The sequence below is a fragment of the Haliaeetus albicilla genome, chromosome 8, assembly GCF_947461875.1.
Source record: "Haliaeetus albicilla chromosome 8, bHalAlb1.1, whole genome shotgun sequence".
NCBI lineage: Eukaryota > Metazoa > Chordata > Aves > Accipitriformes > Accipitridae > Haliaeetus > Haliaeetus albicilla.
Genome location: NC_091490.1, coordinates 34,686,775 through 34,704,098, shown reverse-complemented (window position 1 = coordinate 34,704,098; position 17,324 = coordinate 34,686,775). Strand labels below are relative to the sequence as shown.

The 17,324-nt window shown below is 44.4% G+C and overlaps 1 protein-coding gene across 10 annotated transcripts in view; it reads right to left on the bottom strand.

Annotated features, from left to right (window-relative positions):
• Positions 1-2,476, bottom strand: part of SOAT1 (sterol O-acyltransferase 1) — a 30,569-nt gene extending 28,093 nt beyond the window's left edge. For 2 of the 10 annotated variants that reach the window (XM_069789689.1, XM_069789694.1), the window contains exon 1: positions 2,363-2,466. The gene's annotated coding sequence lies outside the window, so the exon portion shown is untranslated. Of the gene's footprint in view, positions 1-772; positions 2,066-2,346 lie in introns of those variants that run through there. The other 8 variants (XM_069789697.1, XM_069789693.1, XM_069789695.1 and 5 more) reach the window with 7 other exon arrangements.
• Positions 2,477-17,324: the final 14,848 nt, after the last annotated feature.

Here is a 17,324-nt window from a genome sequence, read left to right as displayed (position 1 = left end):
AAGGATGGATTTCCTCAGAATACTGAGGCTGGCACTTCTGCAAAAGGGAAATAAGACTTTGATCAAATGTTTGCAGGACTCAACTTCCTCTGTCTGTCCCTCTAGTAGAACAGTCTCCCATTCTCCTTTCAGGCATCACAGCATACAGGGGAAAAAACCCTTTTACAACACCAAACAACAAATCGCTAATTCAATCACCAACACCATTTCTTGCAGCACTGCCTCTCAGCTCTCTCTGTCTCAAGAGATCACAGCCGGGTCTACAAGCTATAAAAAAAAGACCATTAAAAATGACAAGCTGCCCAGCTGGCTTTGTACAATACCTGATAGCTCACACTATCATAATTTACATAATGCAAAAAGCATTTACATGAAGAACAGAAAGAACCAGGCAAGAATATGGTAAATCTTCCTACAGTAACTATGCTCACCAGCACAGAAAGGTAGCTAGCAGGACATACCCACTTCCTACCAGCTCTGTACATAGTTATTGCTGCAACCCTCCTTCAAACACGAATCAGTCACCATCATGAAGACATTACTCCTTCCACTTCTCAGCCTTCCCACAAGGTTCCAGGTACAGACATGGCCACCTCATGTTAGAGCAACCCACCTGGGGCTTATAACTATGTGGAGATGCTGGACAGGCAAACATTTCAATCTTTCTTCTCTTACCCAAGAGAGATGCCCAAAACTCTATCGAAGGATAAGAATGCATCACTCTGATCACACAACAGGGTCTACAGAACAGTGGAGGGGGAAATCAAGCTACCTTATAAATTCCTGCACTAACAAGCTTCTCCTTGGGGCACTAGCAAGCCTCTCTACTGCCTCCTGATCCAAGTTAAGTTGTTCTTGTGAGCCACAGCTGTCCTTAAAGGTGCAGGTTTTCCACCTCTAACAGAGGAGCACAAGTTTAATTCTTTTCTCAGTACACTTTTCAACTTTGTCAAGAGGTGAAGAAGGCACTCCTTCCTCTCCAGTGCAGAGTGGTTAAAGTATCTCACTGAAAGGGTAATAGAAAGGAGTTAAAAATAAAGAATTTCAGGATGGGTTACAGAAAAATCATGTGTGGGAGAAGAAAAAAAAAAGTTAAAGCAATTAACTTAAAGAGTTATTCAATTCAGATAGGCTAAGTGATCACAACAAAGCCTTTTTCACACGACACAAGAATTGTGCTAGGGGAAATCTATGAAAACAAACATTTACATAGTGTAGTTTCCATATGACAAGAGGTACAGCATTACAGTACCTAAGCAACTATCAGCACATCAGTGCCTAAAGAGGGCATCAGACCCTCCCTCGAATCTCTGCTAGAACCACATCAATCACAACACAATACCATGGTAAGTCCAAAACGTTCACTACCTCCTTCACTAAAGGAAGTCACTCCTCACAATTAGTAAATAGTCACTCCTTTCACCCCACTATGGGCACTTGCAGGACATCTAGAACCACAAATGCATCCCATTAACCGATTTCCCAGCAGAAACTCCCTGATTTTATAGGCATGACTGTGTTATGGTACTTTTGTAAAAGGTCTCATAAACCTTGAGTTTCTCCATCTTCCCTTTCGAAACACTGGTAATTATAAGCATGCCTTAGGGGAAAGGCAACACCCTATAGAAAAGTACATCTCTGCATTTCAAAAGGTTTGGTAGCACAGTGAGGGCACATCTTCTACCTCCAATACCACTTATGCTAAATAATAACCTTATCCCAAAGACCTTTCACATCTCCAAGGTTTTCCTTCACCCTTTGGGCATAACGTTAACTAGCAGACCCGGTGTGCTACGTCCTCGGTATCGGCAGAGTTCTTCACGAACTAGGCAGGCACCAAAACAAAGTTACGGTCATTCCACAGCTCACCCGCAACGCGCAAAACACTCAGCAGGGGAAAAAACCAAACCAAACCAAACCAAAAAACTCAAACCCGAAACCCGCAGATAACAATGGAAGCTGCTTAAAGCACTGCCGAGGCTCCGAGCACACCCGATACCATAAAGTCAGCTCCCTTCTTCACTAACTCCCTGGAAACAAGCACGGAAGTGTTCGGCGGTAGTGCCCGCTGTCAGCAACGAGACCCACCCCTCACCTCCCCCCACCAAGCCCCAACCCTGAGGGCACCCGGAGGCCTGCGGAGCGCTGCCCCCTCCCCCGAGCCGCAGGGCCCTGCGAAAGGACTCGGGCACAGCTTCCCCCGCCTCAGAGGGAGCCGGGGGCGGGGGGCCGCCGGTGCCGCTGGGGGCGGGCCGGGCCTAAAGCCGCCACCGACGGCGGCGAGACAGAGCGGACCCTCTCCCGCGGAGCCGGCCGGGCCGGGGCCGAAGGAACGGCCGCCCTCACCCCGCAGGAGCGTCACCTCAGGGCGAACTGAGCCGCTGCCTCCGCACGCGCCGGCTCCCCACAACCGCTTCCCGCCTCCGCCGCGCGCCCGCGCGCCAGGGCCTCTTCCCGGGGCTCGCGCACGTCACCGCGCAGAGGGAGGGGGGAGCGGCGGCGCCGCCTATTGGCTGGGAGGCGTTCCGCAGGGGAGGGGGCGGGGGCGCGCGGCGCGGGGGCGGTGGGAAGCCGGGTGGGAGGTGGCACGTGAGGCGCACGTGGGGCGCGCGCCCCCGCCCCCCCCCAACCGCCACATACACGCACAGAGTTTCCCGCCGTTGTCCCGCCCCCCCTCCCCCCCCGCCTTTTCTGTCAGGCGTCGTGGCGGGACGGGGCCCCTCGCCGCCACCTTATTCCGATCTTCTTGAGGCCGACGGTAAAGCGGGGGGGCGTGGGACGGCCGTGACCGCCCGGCCCAAGGTCCTGGGCAGGCTCAGTCAGCACCCGCTTGCCCTCGTCCTGAGGATCCCCCTCCTCCTCCTCCCCACCACCCCCCCGGCACAAGGAAAACTTATTTCAAGGAACTGGGAGGACACAGAAGTCAAGGCTGGGAGGCCTGGAGGACCCGGCGGCTTTATCTGTCCTCGTCCTTCAGAGGGAACACAAAGGTTGCTCAACAAGTGCTTCCCCTGTCGCCCGGGGTTCGGTACAAACACGTGTCCTCCCCCAGTGAGGTTCTTCCAAACGGCTTTATGGGAGCGAGGGCAAATGTTTTTAAAAGGCGGTAAAAATGGAGTGCCTGCCAACTTGAGTAGCACCCCCTGTCCCCCAAGAAGTGTGGTTTTGTGGCAAGGGGGTGTTCACCCTCGCCAGTTTTACCCCGGAGCGTGAGCTGCAGCTCGCCAGTAAGGGGGGCAGCCGAGAAGGGGTCCTGGCTGGAGAGGTCTCCTTCCAGTCCCAGCCTGTACTCCAGAGGGTCAAAAACTGGGTGAAAGGCTGGTGTTTGCATCCTCGCTTTCTTTCTTTCCCCAGGCAGAGACAAGCTCGTGACGGATGGTGAGTCACAGGAACACGTCACCAGCAAACAAACTCTAGTAACCTCTCAGTAGCTGCATTTCCCCGGGTAAATGGGAAAGTTTTCCTAAAGTCAGGAGAACTAAGCCACTAATTTCTTACGGGCAAGTATGTGTCTTTCCTTCTCCTCACCATTTCAGGGCTGGGCTGTGCACCCTGAAAGGTTGTCCCAAACCAAGGTATGAAGCAGGGTATTAAAACATTTCTATCATATTTCACCTTCTCAGATCTGTTAATAAAACAAATTTGCTTTGACCAACACACACCCAAGACACACTCTTAAATGTGTAAGTCTGCTGGAACTATTCAGAAGTTGTTCTAAATAATCTGTGGAGTCTCTGAGCAGAGCCGCTGAGTGAAAAAGTCTGAAACAGATTTAGTTTGCAATGTGTGTTCACACTATTATCCCACCACCCACCTTTCATGCTGCTTAATAGGAAAACTGTTGTAAAAATTAAAGGAAAAAAAATTAAAATCCTATCATTGCTGAAATGCAAATAGCTACATGGGTGATAGCACCAGGAATTTTCACATAAATTTGCCCCTGTTCTTAAGAAGTCGATTTTAACACAATGCTGCTTAGAGATACTCTCAAGTCAGGCTACACATGATCACTGGTGCCCTCATGCTCAAAATGCTGTGCTAGCTATTTACACTGAAGCGTCTTGTGGTGCCAGCATCAGCTGTGTGAGCAAGTGGAAAAGCAAAAAAAAAAAACCTTCAAAAAATTTTCTAAAGGTCAATAAATTGTTGATGAAACTGTTTCATCAAATTAGTAAAACCCTAACTCTGGGTGGAAGGAAACAAGATACCTTTAACAGAAAGAAAGTGCACGTAACCTTCAGAGCTGGTCAGTTTGCTTTTCTTATTTTGCCTTAAAGAGGTGGTGGATAGGTGCCACCAGATTTTATTAGCATCTCTTTGCAAATCTCCCAGGCCAAAGCAGCGCAGTGTGACGGGCACTGAGCTCTCTCCCAGGTCTCTCGTTTTTTTCCCTAGCAGAGAGAGCTATTTCACAGCCTACTTTCCTGTCTGTTTAGAGGCTGTTTACCTGCAGCTCACTGAGGGTGAAAAGCAAAGTGGCTGCTCTTGTTACCTTCCTTCCCATCTTTTACACAAGCAATTGGAAGAAGGCATTGCCACCTCTGCTTCCTGCCACTCACACCCATCGTCTGCTGTTGTCTTCACCATTCCAAACTGCTGCACTGTTTCATCAGCTACATCATTTACTCTGCTTGTCACCACAGTGCTTGCAATCTTGATTTTCTAGAGTGTTTTTTGTTAATCCTATGGGTTGCATTGCTCAACGATTGCCTAACCACAACCGTTCCTGAGCCCTCCTGGCTGAATCACTGTATGGTTGTTCCCATTTGTTGACATGGGAACCTGTGGCCCTGACACACCAACTTTTTGCTTCAGCTTCACTTGCTGTCACCCACCCAATGCCACGCAGCAACTCGACTTCTACAGCACTGCTTGTTTTCCTTTTTTTCTTTCTTTTATTTTCCTTTCTTTTCTTTTAATTTTCTTTTTCCTTTCCTTTCCTTTCCTTTCCTTTTTTAATTTCCTTTCCTTTTTTCTTTCCTTTCCTTTCTTTTCCTTTCTTTTCTTCCTTCCTTCCTTCTTTCCTTTCTTTCTTTCTCTGTTTCTCTCTCTATTTCTTTCTTTCTCTATTTCTTTCTCTATTTCTCTATCCATCTCCCCGGCAGTCTGCATAACAATTTACAGCTCTCATGCACACATTATATACCATCATGTTGACTGGTGACTGCAGACATGCTTGATGCAGTGGTCGCTGGGTGAGCCTGCCTTATGCCTATCAGCTCAGGGGGAGCATAAAGAAAAGCCTTTGCTGTTAATGCAAACATGCTGCCCAGGGTGGCCGGATACATCCACACGATGACTGGTGGGGTCTCTGCAGCCCAGGGGAGGCTCTGGGGAAGCAGCAGCATGGCCTGTACTGGCCAGCGTTATGGGGAGGTGAGGACAGCAGGGGAGGCAAGGCAGAGGGTTGAGGCTTTCACAGCCCCTCTGTAAAATCTCTGCCTGGTCCTGTTCCTTCCTGTCATTTTTGACATTTCTGCAAAATAGATGTGATTAACGCTGCCTACTTTTAATTCTGTGTAACTCTAATTTATTTTCTATTTTAAGATTTTTGGTCTCAGTCTGCCCAGAGAGTAAGTAGCTGTGGTTGTTTCTGATGCCTGCATTTATTGACCAGAATGATTAATTCCTTTAAAACGTCTATCTGGGCTTTAAAATGATCCATCTGAGAACCTCAATACTTCCACATATTTCAGTAAAGTGGACTATGTCCTATAATAAGCCCTTTAAAAGTATAGTTTATAATTTCCCATATTGGATGCAGAATAGCAACATCCTAACGTAGAAATGAAAGAGCTCCCTCAAGTGGTTAAAAATATTGTTACATGTTTAACAATTTTTTTCCTTTAAAAAATAAGTCAGTAATGTTAGATCTATAATGTAAAGCCGGTTATAAATGTAGCAATGCATGAGCTTCCATTTTTGCATAACCAGAAAAAATGGTGTGGAAGTCAGAATGAGGCCAAAACTCAGTCAGGCAAGTGCTGCAGTTAAAAAACAAGCAAACAAACAAAAACTTTTAAGAAACTGTAGAGGACTTCAGCCTGATCTGATAATGCATGATTGAATTTTGGCAGGAAAATCGAAAACTAGCTCCAGCAGACATCACATTGTTGAGGATGCCTAAAGTGTTTATAAATCATAAAGATGGCTTTTTAAAAACTCCAGTTCAAGTTTCCACAGTTCCTGCTATCATCATGTCAAAATTTTGCATGTCATTACCCTTGCTCCTCTTTACTTAGGAGGCATAGGGTTTTCAAAATATTTGGTGAAAGAGATTCAGATCAGCAAACTTTGGAGAAAAGACAGAAGCAGCAGGAATTAAACTCCGACTTCAGCGAGCAATTCCTTGCACAGTTACTTTCCAAGCAATGAAGTTACTGGTTTTGCTGGCAGATGAAACAGTCGGAAAGAAACAACCGCATCCCTCTCGGCAGAGGGCAGTGGTATCCTTACTCAAACATCACATCACTTCTTGCTACTGAACTGAAATCATCCTTAAAAAAAAAAAAAGTGAAGCCCTACTGCCAGCCAGCAGGTTGCTCGCTTCCTCTCCAAGCTCAGAAATCCAAGTATTGAGCTTCTTGCCACGACCAAGGACAGGGTGCAACAGCCAACTTAATTGCTGTGATTCCATTGCTGAAAAGGGAAACTCGCATTATTTTTTGAAGAGCAACTAATTTTTCCTTTCCCTGCCACTTTGAAGTAATAGAATGAATCTTGCCAGCTGGGCTGGTGTAATGGTTGGGGTTTTGTTTAAATTGAGGATGTTGTTTCTTCAGTATATTTAAAAAGGAGAAGATCCTTCTAATCTGGCTAAACATCAAATCATGAAAGGTATTGAATGTGTACAGGTATAACTACTGTCTAACCCTGCTAAGCTGATCTGTGTTTTCTGAAACTCTTCTTTACCCTCTGCAACATACCAGCTTTCTCTTTTTGTTAGGCTCAGAAAGAATTTCACCTGGATCCCAACCACATTATGTATTATCATCATTCTCCTTGTGACACCAGCTCAAACCAATCTCACATTTATTTTGCAGCGTATTCTGCTGCTTATTGAAATTGCATGAAAATATTGAACTGCCTCAGTGAGAGGGTCTCTGAAGTTGTTTCAGCAGGAACACATGGCATTAAATGTGCAGTCAGCCCTGGAAGAGTGACTTCAGAGAGATTAGTTCCAGAACAAGCAGGTCTAGTTACTAGTATTGACTCTCTTGCTTATAAGAGCTTTCTAAATATTTTTGTGGAAACGCAGCACTGAACTTGGCCAGCATCTCCTTCCCGTTCATACAGTAGCAACTGTACATATTCCTTGTGACTCCATAGATTGCCAGCTGTGTTACACAGCTGGGACCCTTCCTTGTGAAGGTAAGACACAGCAGGTAGAAGAGCAGATGTTTTACACCTAGTTTAATGACTGCTTACTAGTCTGTAGTAGTAATCTCTTCCTCTCCATATTTCATAAATATGTGCATCCTTTCTCTTTTCCTAAGCAAATACAAAATAGTTTGCTGTTGCTCTCCCCATAGCTGGTAAGGTACTTACATGGAGAAGACAGTGTAAGCCAGTATTTTCTACCGTTTCATTGTCTCCCATTTATTTGTTACAGTATAAATGTGCTGACCGCTGATGGACATGGAAGAGAATTAGTGCTTATGGAATGACTGGTCTAGGATGATTCCCAAGACAGTTGTTTACAGGTAATCATACAGTCTTACCTATTCTGTACTTTGCAAAGTGCAGGTTATGGGGACTAATAATTTTCTATGTGCAGTAATCAACTATTTCACTTTTCTAATGTGGGAGATTTCCATGGCTTTCTCCACTCCCCACTTGTAGAAACAGAAGCATGTTCTTAGGGCAGGGCTTTCATACACAAGCTGTAATATATCTTTTTTTTATCTTTTAGACTGTCTTCAAAAATAACATGATGAGGCTGTGGGAAAGGTATTGGACTTGAAAGGCGTGGGGAAAAAAAATGAGGTGCTATGGTGAGAAGGGATCAACCTCTTTGAGGGAGTATGAGATCCTTAGGGTCATCAAGGAGAGATCTTACAGAGAAATGTCACATAGGTAGCCATTGTGCTTGCAAGACACATGGGAACACCATGGAGAAGTCTAGGAGCATCGAAATGGCAGCTAGAATCATAATGCCAGAAGTGGTTGACCTTTGTAATGAAAGACTCCCCAAAATATGAGCACATGGGGAAAAATAATCCCCATCAAAACCAGGATATATTTCTCAGAGGAGAACAAATATCTTCATCAAGCCATGGGAAATGGAGTCTCCATTGTAAACTAAGAAAGAAAACGTGTTTTCAGCTTTCAGTTTCGGACACTTCCTCTTTTCCACCTTGTTTTAATCTCTGCAAAGATAGATGACATCTACTGAAAGTAGTCCCAAGCAGGAGACATTTCTAAATCTGCCCAACCAGCTCTTTGGCTGTTTCCATGGCAATGAGGCAGCGTGTCCTGCTGCTCTCCCTTCTGCAAGAGCCTTTCCCAAGCTCGATATGGACCGACAGCACCATGCATTTGTAGCTCCCCTGCCAAAAACTTCCCTCTTCTCTGCTCAAGGCCATTCCCATCTGTTCCTTTCTGCTTCTCCCTGATTCTGGAAACACCTGGCTAGAGAGGGAATCCATCCATGTGTTTGCTTCTCTGCTGCAATGATTCAGGCTAAGGGTGGACTGCTGCCAGTTATACAAGTTGAGAGACTGGAGAGGGCAGTGGCTTCCAACCTTCCTGTCTTGGAAAGAAGTTTTGGGTGATGGAATCCAGATTTCTAGTCTCCCAAAAGAATCGGACTGAAACTTGGCACCTCTGGCCATAGCAACAAGTAGAGCAGTAAAGAATGTACAGACTTGGTACAATGCAGTGCTTATTGAAGGAGATGACAAGCGTGAAGGAACACTTCCAAAACCCTGAATTCAGATAGATCTATGTCACAGCTGAGTCTCTGGCAGCTCTCAACAGCATTTCACTGAAAGTGAAAAAAAAAAAGTCAGAGTTACAAAGCTGAAAGAGGAGCTTTTGCTATCGGCTGAGGACTAGCAAAAATGGAAGGTTATAATGGAACTACACTGGGAGGTGAAGCAATCTGCAGGGTTTGCTGCAGTTGATCTGCATTGGGCTGAGTTGATGTGGTTACAAAAACATCTTTGTGCTCAGCACTCTTCCGTTGTTGGCCTAGTGCCTTGAGGCTTACATGCTTTGGAAATATGGATGAGGAGATGAAAACCTGAGCTTGTTCAAAGGATTTAAATCTGAAGATGGCAGGCCCAGGAGAGGGATTCTGAGTTCAGGCATGTAGGTCATGCAAGAGAGGTCTTGTCTTCACTAGCAAGTTAATATGAAATATAGTAAAAGTGTTCCTGCTAGTTCAACCCTTGCCCACACAAAAAAAATTCCCTCATTGAATAAAGTGGCTGGAGAAACATGAATTGACAAACCAACCAGAAAACAGGGTAAACCTTGAGTGAATTCACTTCATCCTTTACCACTGCCATTTCTCTACAGTAGGGACCCACATTAGCACCATCAAGACTCCCCACAGTTTTTCCACTTGTGCTTTCCTCTCCGACTGCTTGCTCCTTGCTTCCTATTCTTGAGCTTATTCACCCAGTTGCAAAAGGCTTCTAATGCCCACAAAAACAATAACCCATCTTCAGTGCAGAAGTCTTTGTTTTATTATTTTGAAATTGTGTCTAACAAGACTTCATTTTACTGTTGCCTGCTGATCAGACACCAAGTTATGGGAGAATCACTGGTGTGATGCTACTGTAGTTTATGATTTTAGGAGGAAAGATCCAGGCTGAAAGCTTTCTGGTGGCATTCCAAGTAAGCTGTCATAAGAAGAGAATCCAACATGCAAGACCTCAGTGCTGAGGGAAAATCAGAGGGTTTCATCTACTCAGAGGAAAAGTGTAGAACTATAAATGCTAACTCAGTAACTCCCCAGGAATGAGCATGTGCCATGCTGAGACTGAATGCATCATTAGCAAATCCCCGAGGCCGGATCTCTATTTCAGACGGCGCAATATAACAGCTCCAGGGAACATGCAAACAGAGGATGCTGATAATTTCACAGTTGCTGCTTCCCTGTGAGGCAGAAAATAGAAGCGCTCTGAAGCTCTTTCCCAGGAACACAGAAGTAATGTTTTTCAGGGCCATCAAAAGCAGAGGAAGATAGGTGTGTTCCCTGCAAACTGGGAGAAAGGGAAACAGAATAATCTGCTGCCATGGCTGCTAAAGGAGTCTCTTGGCTGATCAGGCAAGCTTTGTGGACTGAAGCTATAGAACTGCTCCCTTGCAGAAGAGACATTGGGGAGGGATATTAAGTTGACTCAGGTAGACGGAAATCTCAGAAGCACGTACAATCCACAGTGGATTCATGCCATATCAGCGTCTCCCCTAGCAGCACAGATTATTAATGCACCTAGTATGTCTGCCCTTTATCACAAGCAACCCATGGGAAAAACTTCCAAGACAGATGACTCAAGGTAATTTTGTAGTGTGACTGCATCCTAAGAAAGAGTAGACAAAAAGGGAAAGGCAGACAGCCAGGCGGTCTCTAGCACGCTGAGGTCAAATTCCCCTTTCTGTCACTCTCGGGTATGAGAAAGTTGAGGACGACACAGAGAGGAAACAGACATACTCCCGTGTCTGCTGGCAGAGACGGACAAGGCACCAGGCAGACTTAAACATACACTCGTGTGAGCACAACGATATAATCTCTCACTATCAGAAAGAAGATGCCCGGGTTTCACTCCTAAATGTCTCAACTTCTCTGCATAGTTCAGATTGCACAGTAAATGCCTCAGCTGTATGAAATGTGCTGCTGGCTCTGGGGAGGTATTATTTCAGGTTGGCTGCAGCTGGGAGTACGTAGCATGACTTCAGGCCTCATTAGATGCACACTTGACAAGCTTTCTGCACAAACATAAAGGGAAGAAAGGTTTTCTTAAGAAAACAAGGCTTATACAGTTGTCCTATGTGTGTGGGGAAGGGAGCGTCTGTCTGTCTGCCCCAGCTGTCTTTTACCTCCCAGTAACTTTTGAACCTGTTGGCCAATTTTATGCAAATCAGATGGAGGGACAGAGGTTCCAGAAATATTCAGTTCCTATGAGTTTTGTGAAAAATTCAGCCTAGTTTGAGGACAGAATCTTAATTAATGCTCTGAATAGAGGAAACCTGCAGATGAACTCAACTTTTATTAGAATAAGAATTTAAATTGGCAGGGGTGACTGGAGCTCATCTAGTCCAGTCTTCTGTTCAAAGCACAGCCAGCTTCAAAGTTAGATGAGGCTGCTCAGGGCCTCATTTTGAAAACCTCTGAGGTGTCAGAGAATCCACTCTGGACCTCACCTTCACAAAACAAGTGTATTGAGTGCAACTCCTTTGGCTCTGCTGAACATGGAATTAATTTGCCCCCCTTTTAGAAGTGGCAGATGATGGGAAAGCCTGCAACAATCCCCACACCAGGCAGTCCATAAGACTCAGCTTATGTTGAATACATTTAACCAGGAGCTAGTTACTTTATTTTGGTGTTCTGTGTTAGTTAATGATTACAAGTACAAAGGTCAGACTCAGAGACACAAGGCTTTGTATATCTCATTGTTTGATTTACCAGAAGCTACAAGGGAAGGAGCACTGCTCTGTGTAAGTGGGAACTACAGGCTACATATCCAGCCTGACAAGCTAATGAGAAGAAGTCAGTCATTAACAGAAGACTTGCTGCTAGGCAAACACACACAGCTGGTATGGGAGAAGAATATCGATGTGAAATGAGACAGTGTAGTTGTTTTTTTTATAAGACATTTCCTACTTCAGCAAGTTTACAGTCTAAATAAAGACCACACAAAACACATTAAGAGCCTGATCAGAGGAAGATTTGGGCTTATGTCTTTTCCAAAAGGTTTGGTAATGAGCAGAGACGCAGAATTTGCAAAGAGAATGGAAATATTTGCATGTTTAACAGAAGGAACAAGTTTTAAATTTAAGTGAGATCTGATTACAAATGTATATGCTTCTCTCTTGGGTACCAGCCTATTCTGTGCACACACACACATACGCGTTCACAGAAACATCTTACAAAACCCTGATGCTTTCTCCTGCTTCAGTTGTACAATTACCTTTTTCTTTAGAGTAGTTTCACGCTACTGAGCATTAAAGCTGGAAGCTGAAAAGCATGGATATTTAATACTATATAACTGTGTGAGGAAGGAACACAATGTCATTTGAAAGATAATCACTTACGATTCTTGCAAAAATAAATAAAAAAGCCTGCCAAGGAAGAATCTATCCGGACTTTGTAGAATGAAACAATAACAGTATTTTAGACCAAACTTTGACTTTTAAAAGTGGTTTAATTATTTAGGACCATTGCATAGAGCATGACACCATTCATGGCCAGGGCACATGGGCATTTACCAAAGTGGTCCAGAGCAAGGCTGGATCCCTGCCATCCTAAATTTGTAACACAGAGCACCAATCCTGCAAGAAGTTGTACCCTCAGGCTTCCTTATAAGATCAAAGACTAAATTCAGAAGTGTACAATACAAAACAATACCAGGAGTGCAATCAGAGGGAGATTAATTATTGTAACAAGGGCAACTTTGGAAGACACAGTTTTCCATATGATTTAGAAACGGGAAGTGAAGGTGCCAGGAACTCACCAGCTGGCAAAGTATTCTGAGCATGAGTGACAGTGTGAGGAGGCAAGAAGATAGAGGTGAAGGACTTGTAAGGGGAAACTAGCACATGAAGCAAAGAGCACGGAAAGGAAGCACTGCTAAGGCTGGATTCTTAATGGTCTTTTCCAACATAAATGATTCTGTGATTCTAATTCTGTCTGGTTTTAGCTGCACGTCTTAGAAAAACAAGATAAGGATATTTTTTTTCTGGCTAATGTAGCCTTTATTTTGTTTTGGACTATCATGGTGGTCATTCTAATTCGAATACAGTACAGTAGTCACCAGAGGAATCTAAGGTGGGATGAGGTCAGTCTCAGAGGCATTGATGGAGGTACCACAGTATAGTATTGTGCTCTGAAGCGTTTGCTATCCCTTATCTAAATGTCAGCTCTCTGGCTACAAACCTCTCAGGGAGAGAAAAAAGAAAACACAGGAAGAAAAGCTTCCATCTGCAAACTACAGAACCCCCTCGCTGTCCAATGAGCTAGTAAGGTTTCAAATTAGGAACCACAAAAATTAGGCTCCTAAACATGAATTAAGTCAACCCTGGAACTCTGGTGGCAAAACACTCCTATTGACCCACCTGCAAACAAATGCCTAAAAGCCTGAATCATCACCAGCGTTGTCGAGGGACCTCATAATACCTCAGCAAATGTACTTTACCAGTGACCACACTGTGCAAGCTGAGTACTAATTTGCAATTCCCAGCAGATGCAGAGACTTGTCATCATTTTTGTTTAGTAGAGGCAACATTTTCCATGGAAAAAGGCAAACAACCAACATTCTTAATGTTCTTATTAGCATACCCTTCTGCAACCTTTTGTGCCTTAAACAGATGCTTGGGGAGGGTGGTGCAGCTGTAGTATTTACAGAAACATATCAGACAGGAAAACAATTACTGAAGAAGTCCTATCATCTGCTTATTCCATGTCTCCCCACCTCTGGCTTTACTCTGACGGAGGTTGTGAAAAGGTTATGGGCTATACCATGAAGGGTATAATTCTTGCAAAACCTCAGCACAGTTAATGTGTTGCTGTTTACAGTTAATAGACATGTACACAAGGACCAGCCACACAGTTATGATGCATGATGGTGGTTAGTTACATAGTACACCTAACACAAAACCACAGGACCAAATAAAAGAAGAAAAGGGATACCTGAGACGCTGTAGCAAGCTGGCTGTCCCTACACACAGATACACTCATCTTTTCCACTACAACACCATACACCCAGGCCCTTTCCTCCCTTGGCACAGAGCCCTTCATTTGCTTGCTCTCCTGGTAGGCGTCTATGTTTAGACTAGTAGCTGGCAGTGTCAGATGAGTGGTTTGAATGAGGATAATGCTGAAGCAGCATCAAAGAGATAACAAAAGGTTGGTAGCACTGAGGAAAGTGCTGAGTTGCGTGGTGGGATGTAGCATTTGGGGGAGGGTGTGTGTGTGGAGTTTTTATTTCGGCTATGGTGGAAGAAAGAAGAGTTATTAACAGGAAAATTCATCTGTCAAGGGCTGCACGTGAACCCTTCTGCGCTGTTGGGCAAAGTCTGTTAGAAAACCATGCTTCCCCAGAAAGCTTTTGTTCATAGACTCCCATTGAACAGGCACATGAGTACCACAACCTATCTTGCATGCACTGTACATAAATCCTAATTTAAATCATAGTAATGATTCAAAATAACTTTTAACACTGAAATACTACCTATTGTGCCATGAAAGATATGTGCAGACAGCACATTTTAAGAGCTGTCAATCAGACATGAAAGGGTGAGTGCTTGTACGTGTTGCACCAAGAAACAACATTCTCCTTTGAAATGGCTCAGCACTTACAAGCTTTCAGTGTTTATTGCAGAGTAACTAACCTTGTGTCAAAAAGCCTTTTTCAGATTTTTAAATCTTGTTGTTGTTGTTGTTGTTGTTAATGCCTTTCCCAAGAATCCCTCCATTAAGGCTAAGAGGTGGCTGCCTGGTTTTCACACAGGTGAAGTCTGGGGTGTTAGAGGGACACTGAGCAGCAATGCCGCGGGCCATCTAGTGGACATTACACATTGCCTTTGCAGACATTCCAGGGGAGTTATGGCTGTCCTGAGCTCCACAACTTGTTCTGGTATTGCAATAAAAGCATAAAAATCCTGACATGTTATGGACATGTATCCCTTCCTCTTGAGAACTCTCCAAATGCCTCAGTCAGGCCTCTGTTGTTCTAGGCACTTAACAAATACCTTAACTAATACCATCCGTGTCCTACACACCAGCCAAATGTTTAACACAAATCTGTTTCTCTGTGTAGCTTTGATATGCAGAAGGTACATGAGCTGGAAGAAGAGCAAAGATTACTCCTAGAATTAATTTTCAAGCCACCGATGGAGTACTGGTAGTTAATTTTTCGTAAGTTACAAACAGAAACTGCCCAGTTGACTCAACACTTAGTTAGGCTCAGGAGTCTCCAATTTGTCCACAGGCTTCTTCTGGCACAGAATCCGTACTTCAGGCAGATGACAGCAGCATGCTCGTGACATGTAATGCAGAGCGCATAAGACTGCTCAGCCTGCAATTATTTGATTGTGTGATTTTTGGAGCACGTTGTGGATGTGGAGCAATGCATTGTCAGTGCTTAGAAGAAGCTTCAAGAAATGGATATATGGTGAATATTTAAAGTAAGTTCAGAAGCATTTCTAGAAATATCACATTTCTCATCAGGCACATTACTGTAACCTCAGTGCTGCCTTTGTTCCTTGGTCCTTTTTATCCCTTACTCAAACAGCTCATGAGACGGCAGATTGACTGGAAGCCTAAAATCACCAGGAAGACAGTCAACTGTTACTGATGCCTCATTAATGCACGGTGCCAGACCTCTTCAAAAGAAATTACCTTCTGAAAAACAACCTATTCCTGATACCACATGAGGCTGATAACATCACAGCTGATAATAATAGGTAGCACTGATAAAGATTTTACCTCTTCAAAGCACTTTGTAATCTTTGCATGGTTAATAACCATGACACTCTGTGAAGTAAATACTTAATTAGCCCCCATTTTAACAATAAGGAACAGTGTGGCTCAGTGTCATCTGTGACTCAGTAGCACAGAGTCATTTTCAGTTTGGGGAGTTTCTTGTTTATATCCCCATTGCTCTTCTAGCAGGCACTCTAGAAGAGCAGTCACCAACCAGGGCTCAGCATCCCCTGTTTATACAATACCATATAAACAAAGTTGTTAGGAAGACCAAGTGGGGTACAGTCTGAGGGTAGGGCTTGTTTAGCACACAACCAGGAATGGCTGGGGCACTGGTTTTGAAGCTTTTTTAATAGGGTACAGCATGATTTTAAAATACTGTTATACAACAGCAAATGGTAGCCATGCTGCAGCCTTCTTCCCCTTGCAACAGGCCTGTTTAGAAAGCTCCTGCCTAACTCCATTCCCAGAGCGAGGTGGCACCACCAGTTAAGACATTTCTGTGTGTCAGACAAGTTCCGTGCAGTCGGACATTAACATAACCCACAGTGAACTGCTACATGTGCACAAGCTGCTGGTAGAGAGAATGAGGGATTTCATGAGGTCTGAGGAATTAAGAACAGTGTTTAAACCCAATTCTCTTTAGTGCACTTAGGTATAATAGTCTCTTGACACTGGCATCTTCTTTTAAAATGCTAATGGCCTTCCTCTGGATAGTTTTTTTAGGATCAGCAAGTAAAAGGCATTAGGAAAGAAAAATAGTATTTCTGTTGATTTTTATAGTGGTTCTCTCCTACATGGCAACTGCAAATGGCACGAGGGAGTTCTATGTTTGTTGTCTTTCTACAGTCTCCAGAGAACATATATTTTGTTTACAAGGCAAACCATTTATAAATGCCAAACCCTGCAAATTCTAGCTAGAATGAGACCAGGAAATATCTCCACTGCAGAGTTTACCCACAAGGGCCAGTTCTGCCTGGGACTGTCCATCCTGCAGAGACATCCTCTGCTCATATACACATAACCATGCCCATACAAAGTCCCGGACTTGGCAATGAGTACCCCATGCCACACTCCAGATGTTGCCAGCACTATTTTAAGAACAGTTTTGTTGTGTGTTATTAGCAAGTCTGTCTGTAATTCCTGATCTCCCCAATGTTCTTAGTCCATTAATTTAGTGAGTTAAGGCATTTCTGGCTCCACGTGCTCCTCACTCCCATTTACTCCAGCCTGTGTCAGCATACACACCAGCCCAGCTGGATGAGCCACCCCTATTTTAAGCAGAATTATTATTGCAGCAGGGTGCAGTTTGAGTGCATGTGACAGTGTGGACAGCATTTCAGTAGCACCTCATGACCCTGGGAAGGTAGAATATGACTTTAGAATTCCTGTTGCTAGGAGTTTCACGCAAGAACACTGACTTTCATGGAGCTCAGAGAGGAGCTTCTCACCTTCCCACCCCAGCACAGCCACACAAAGGTTGGTCTGGCCACAGGTTGCTGTGGCTCCTCGGAAGCTGGCTGGCTCTGAATGTTACCAAGCCAATTTGTCACTGTCATGTCAGTTCTCAGTGATGTGGTGAGGGCATCTGAGATCAGCAGCATTGTGGTTCATCCACGATGAAGCAACACTGCCAAAGCATTGCTGAAATAGTAGCTAGCATGGAAAGCAAAAT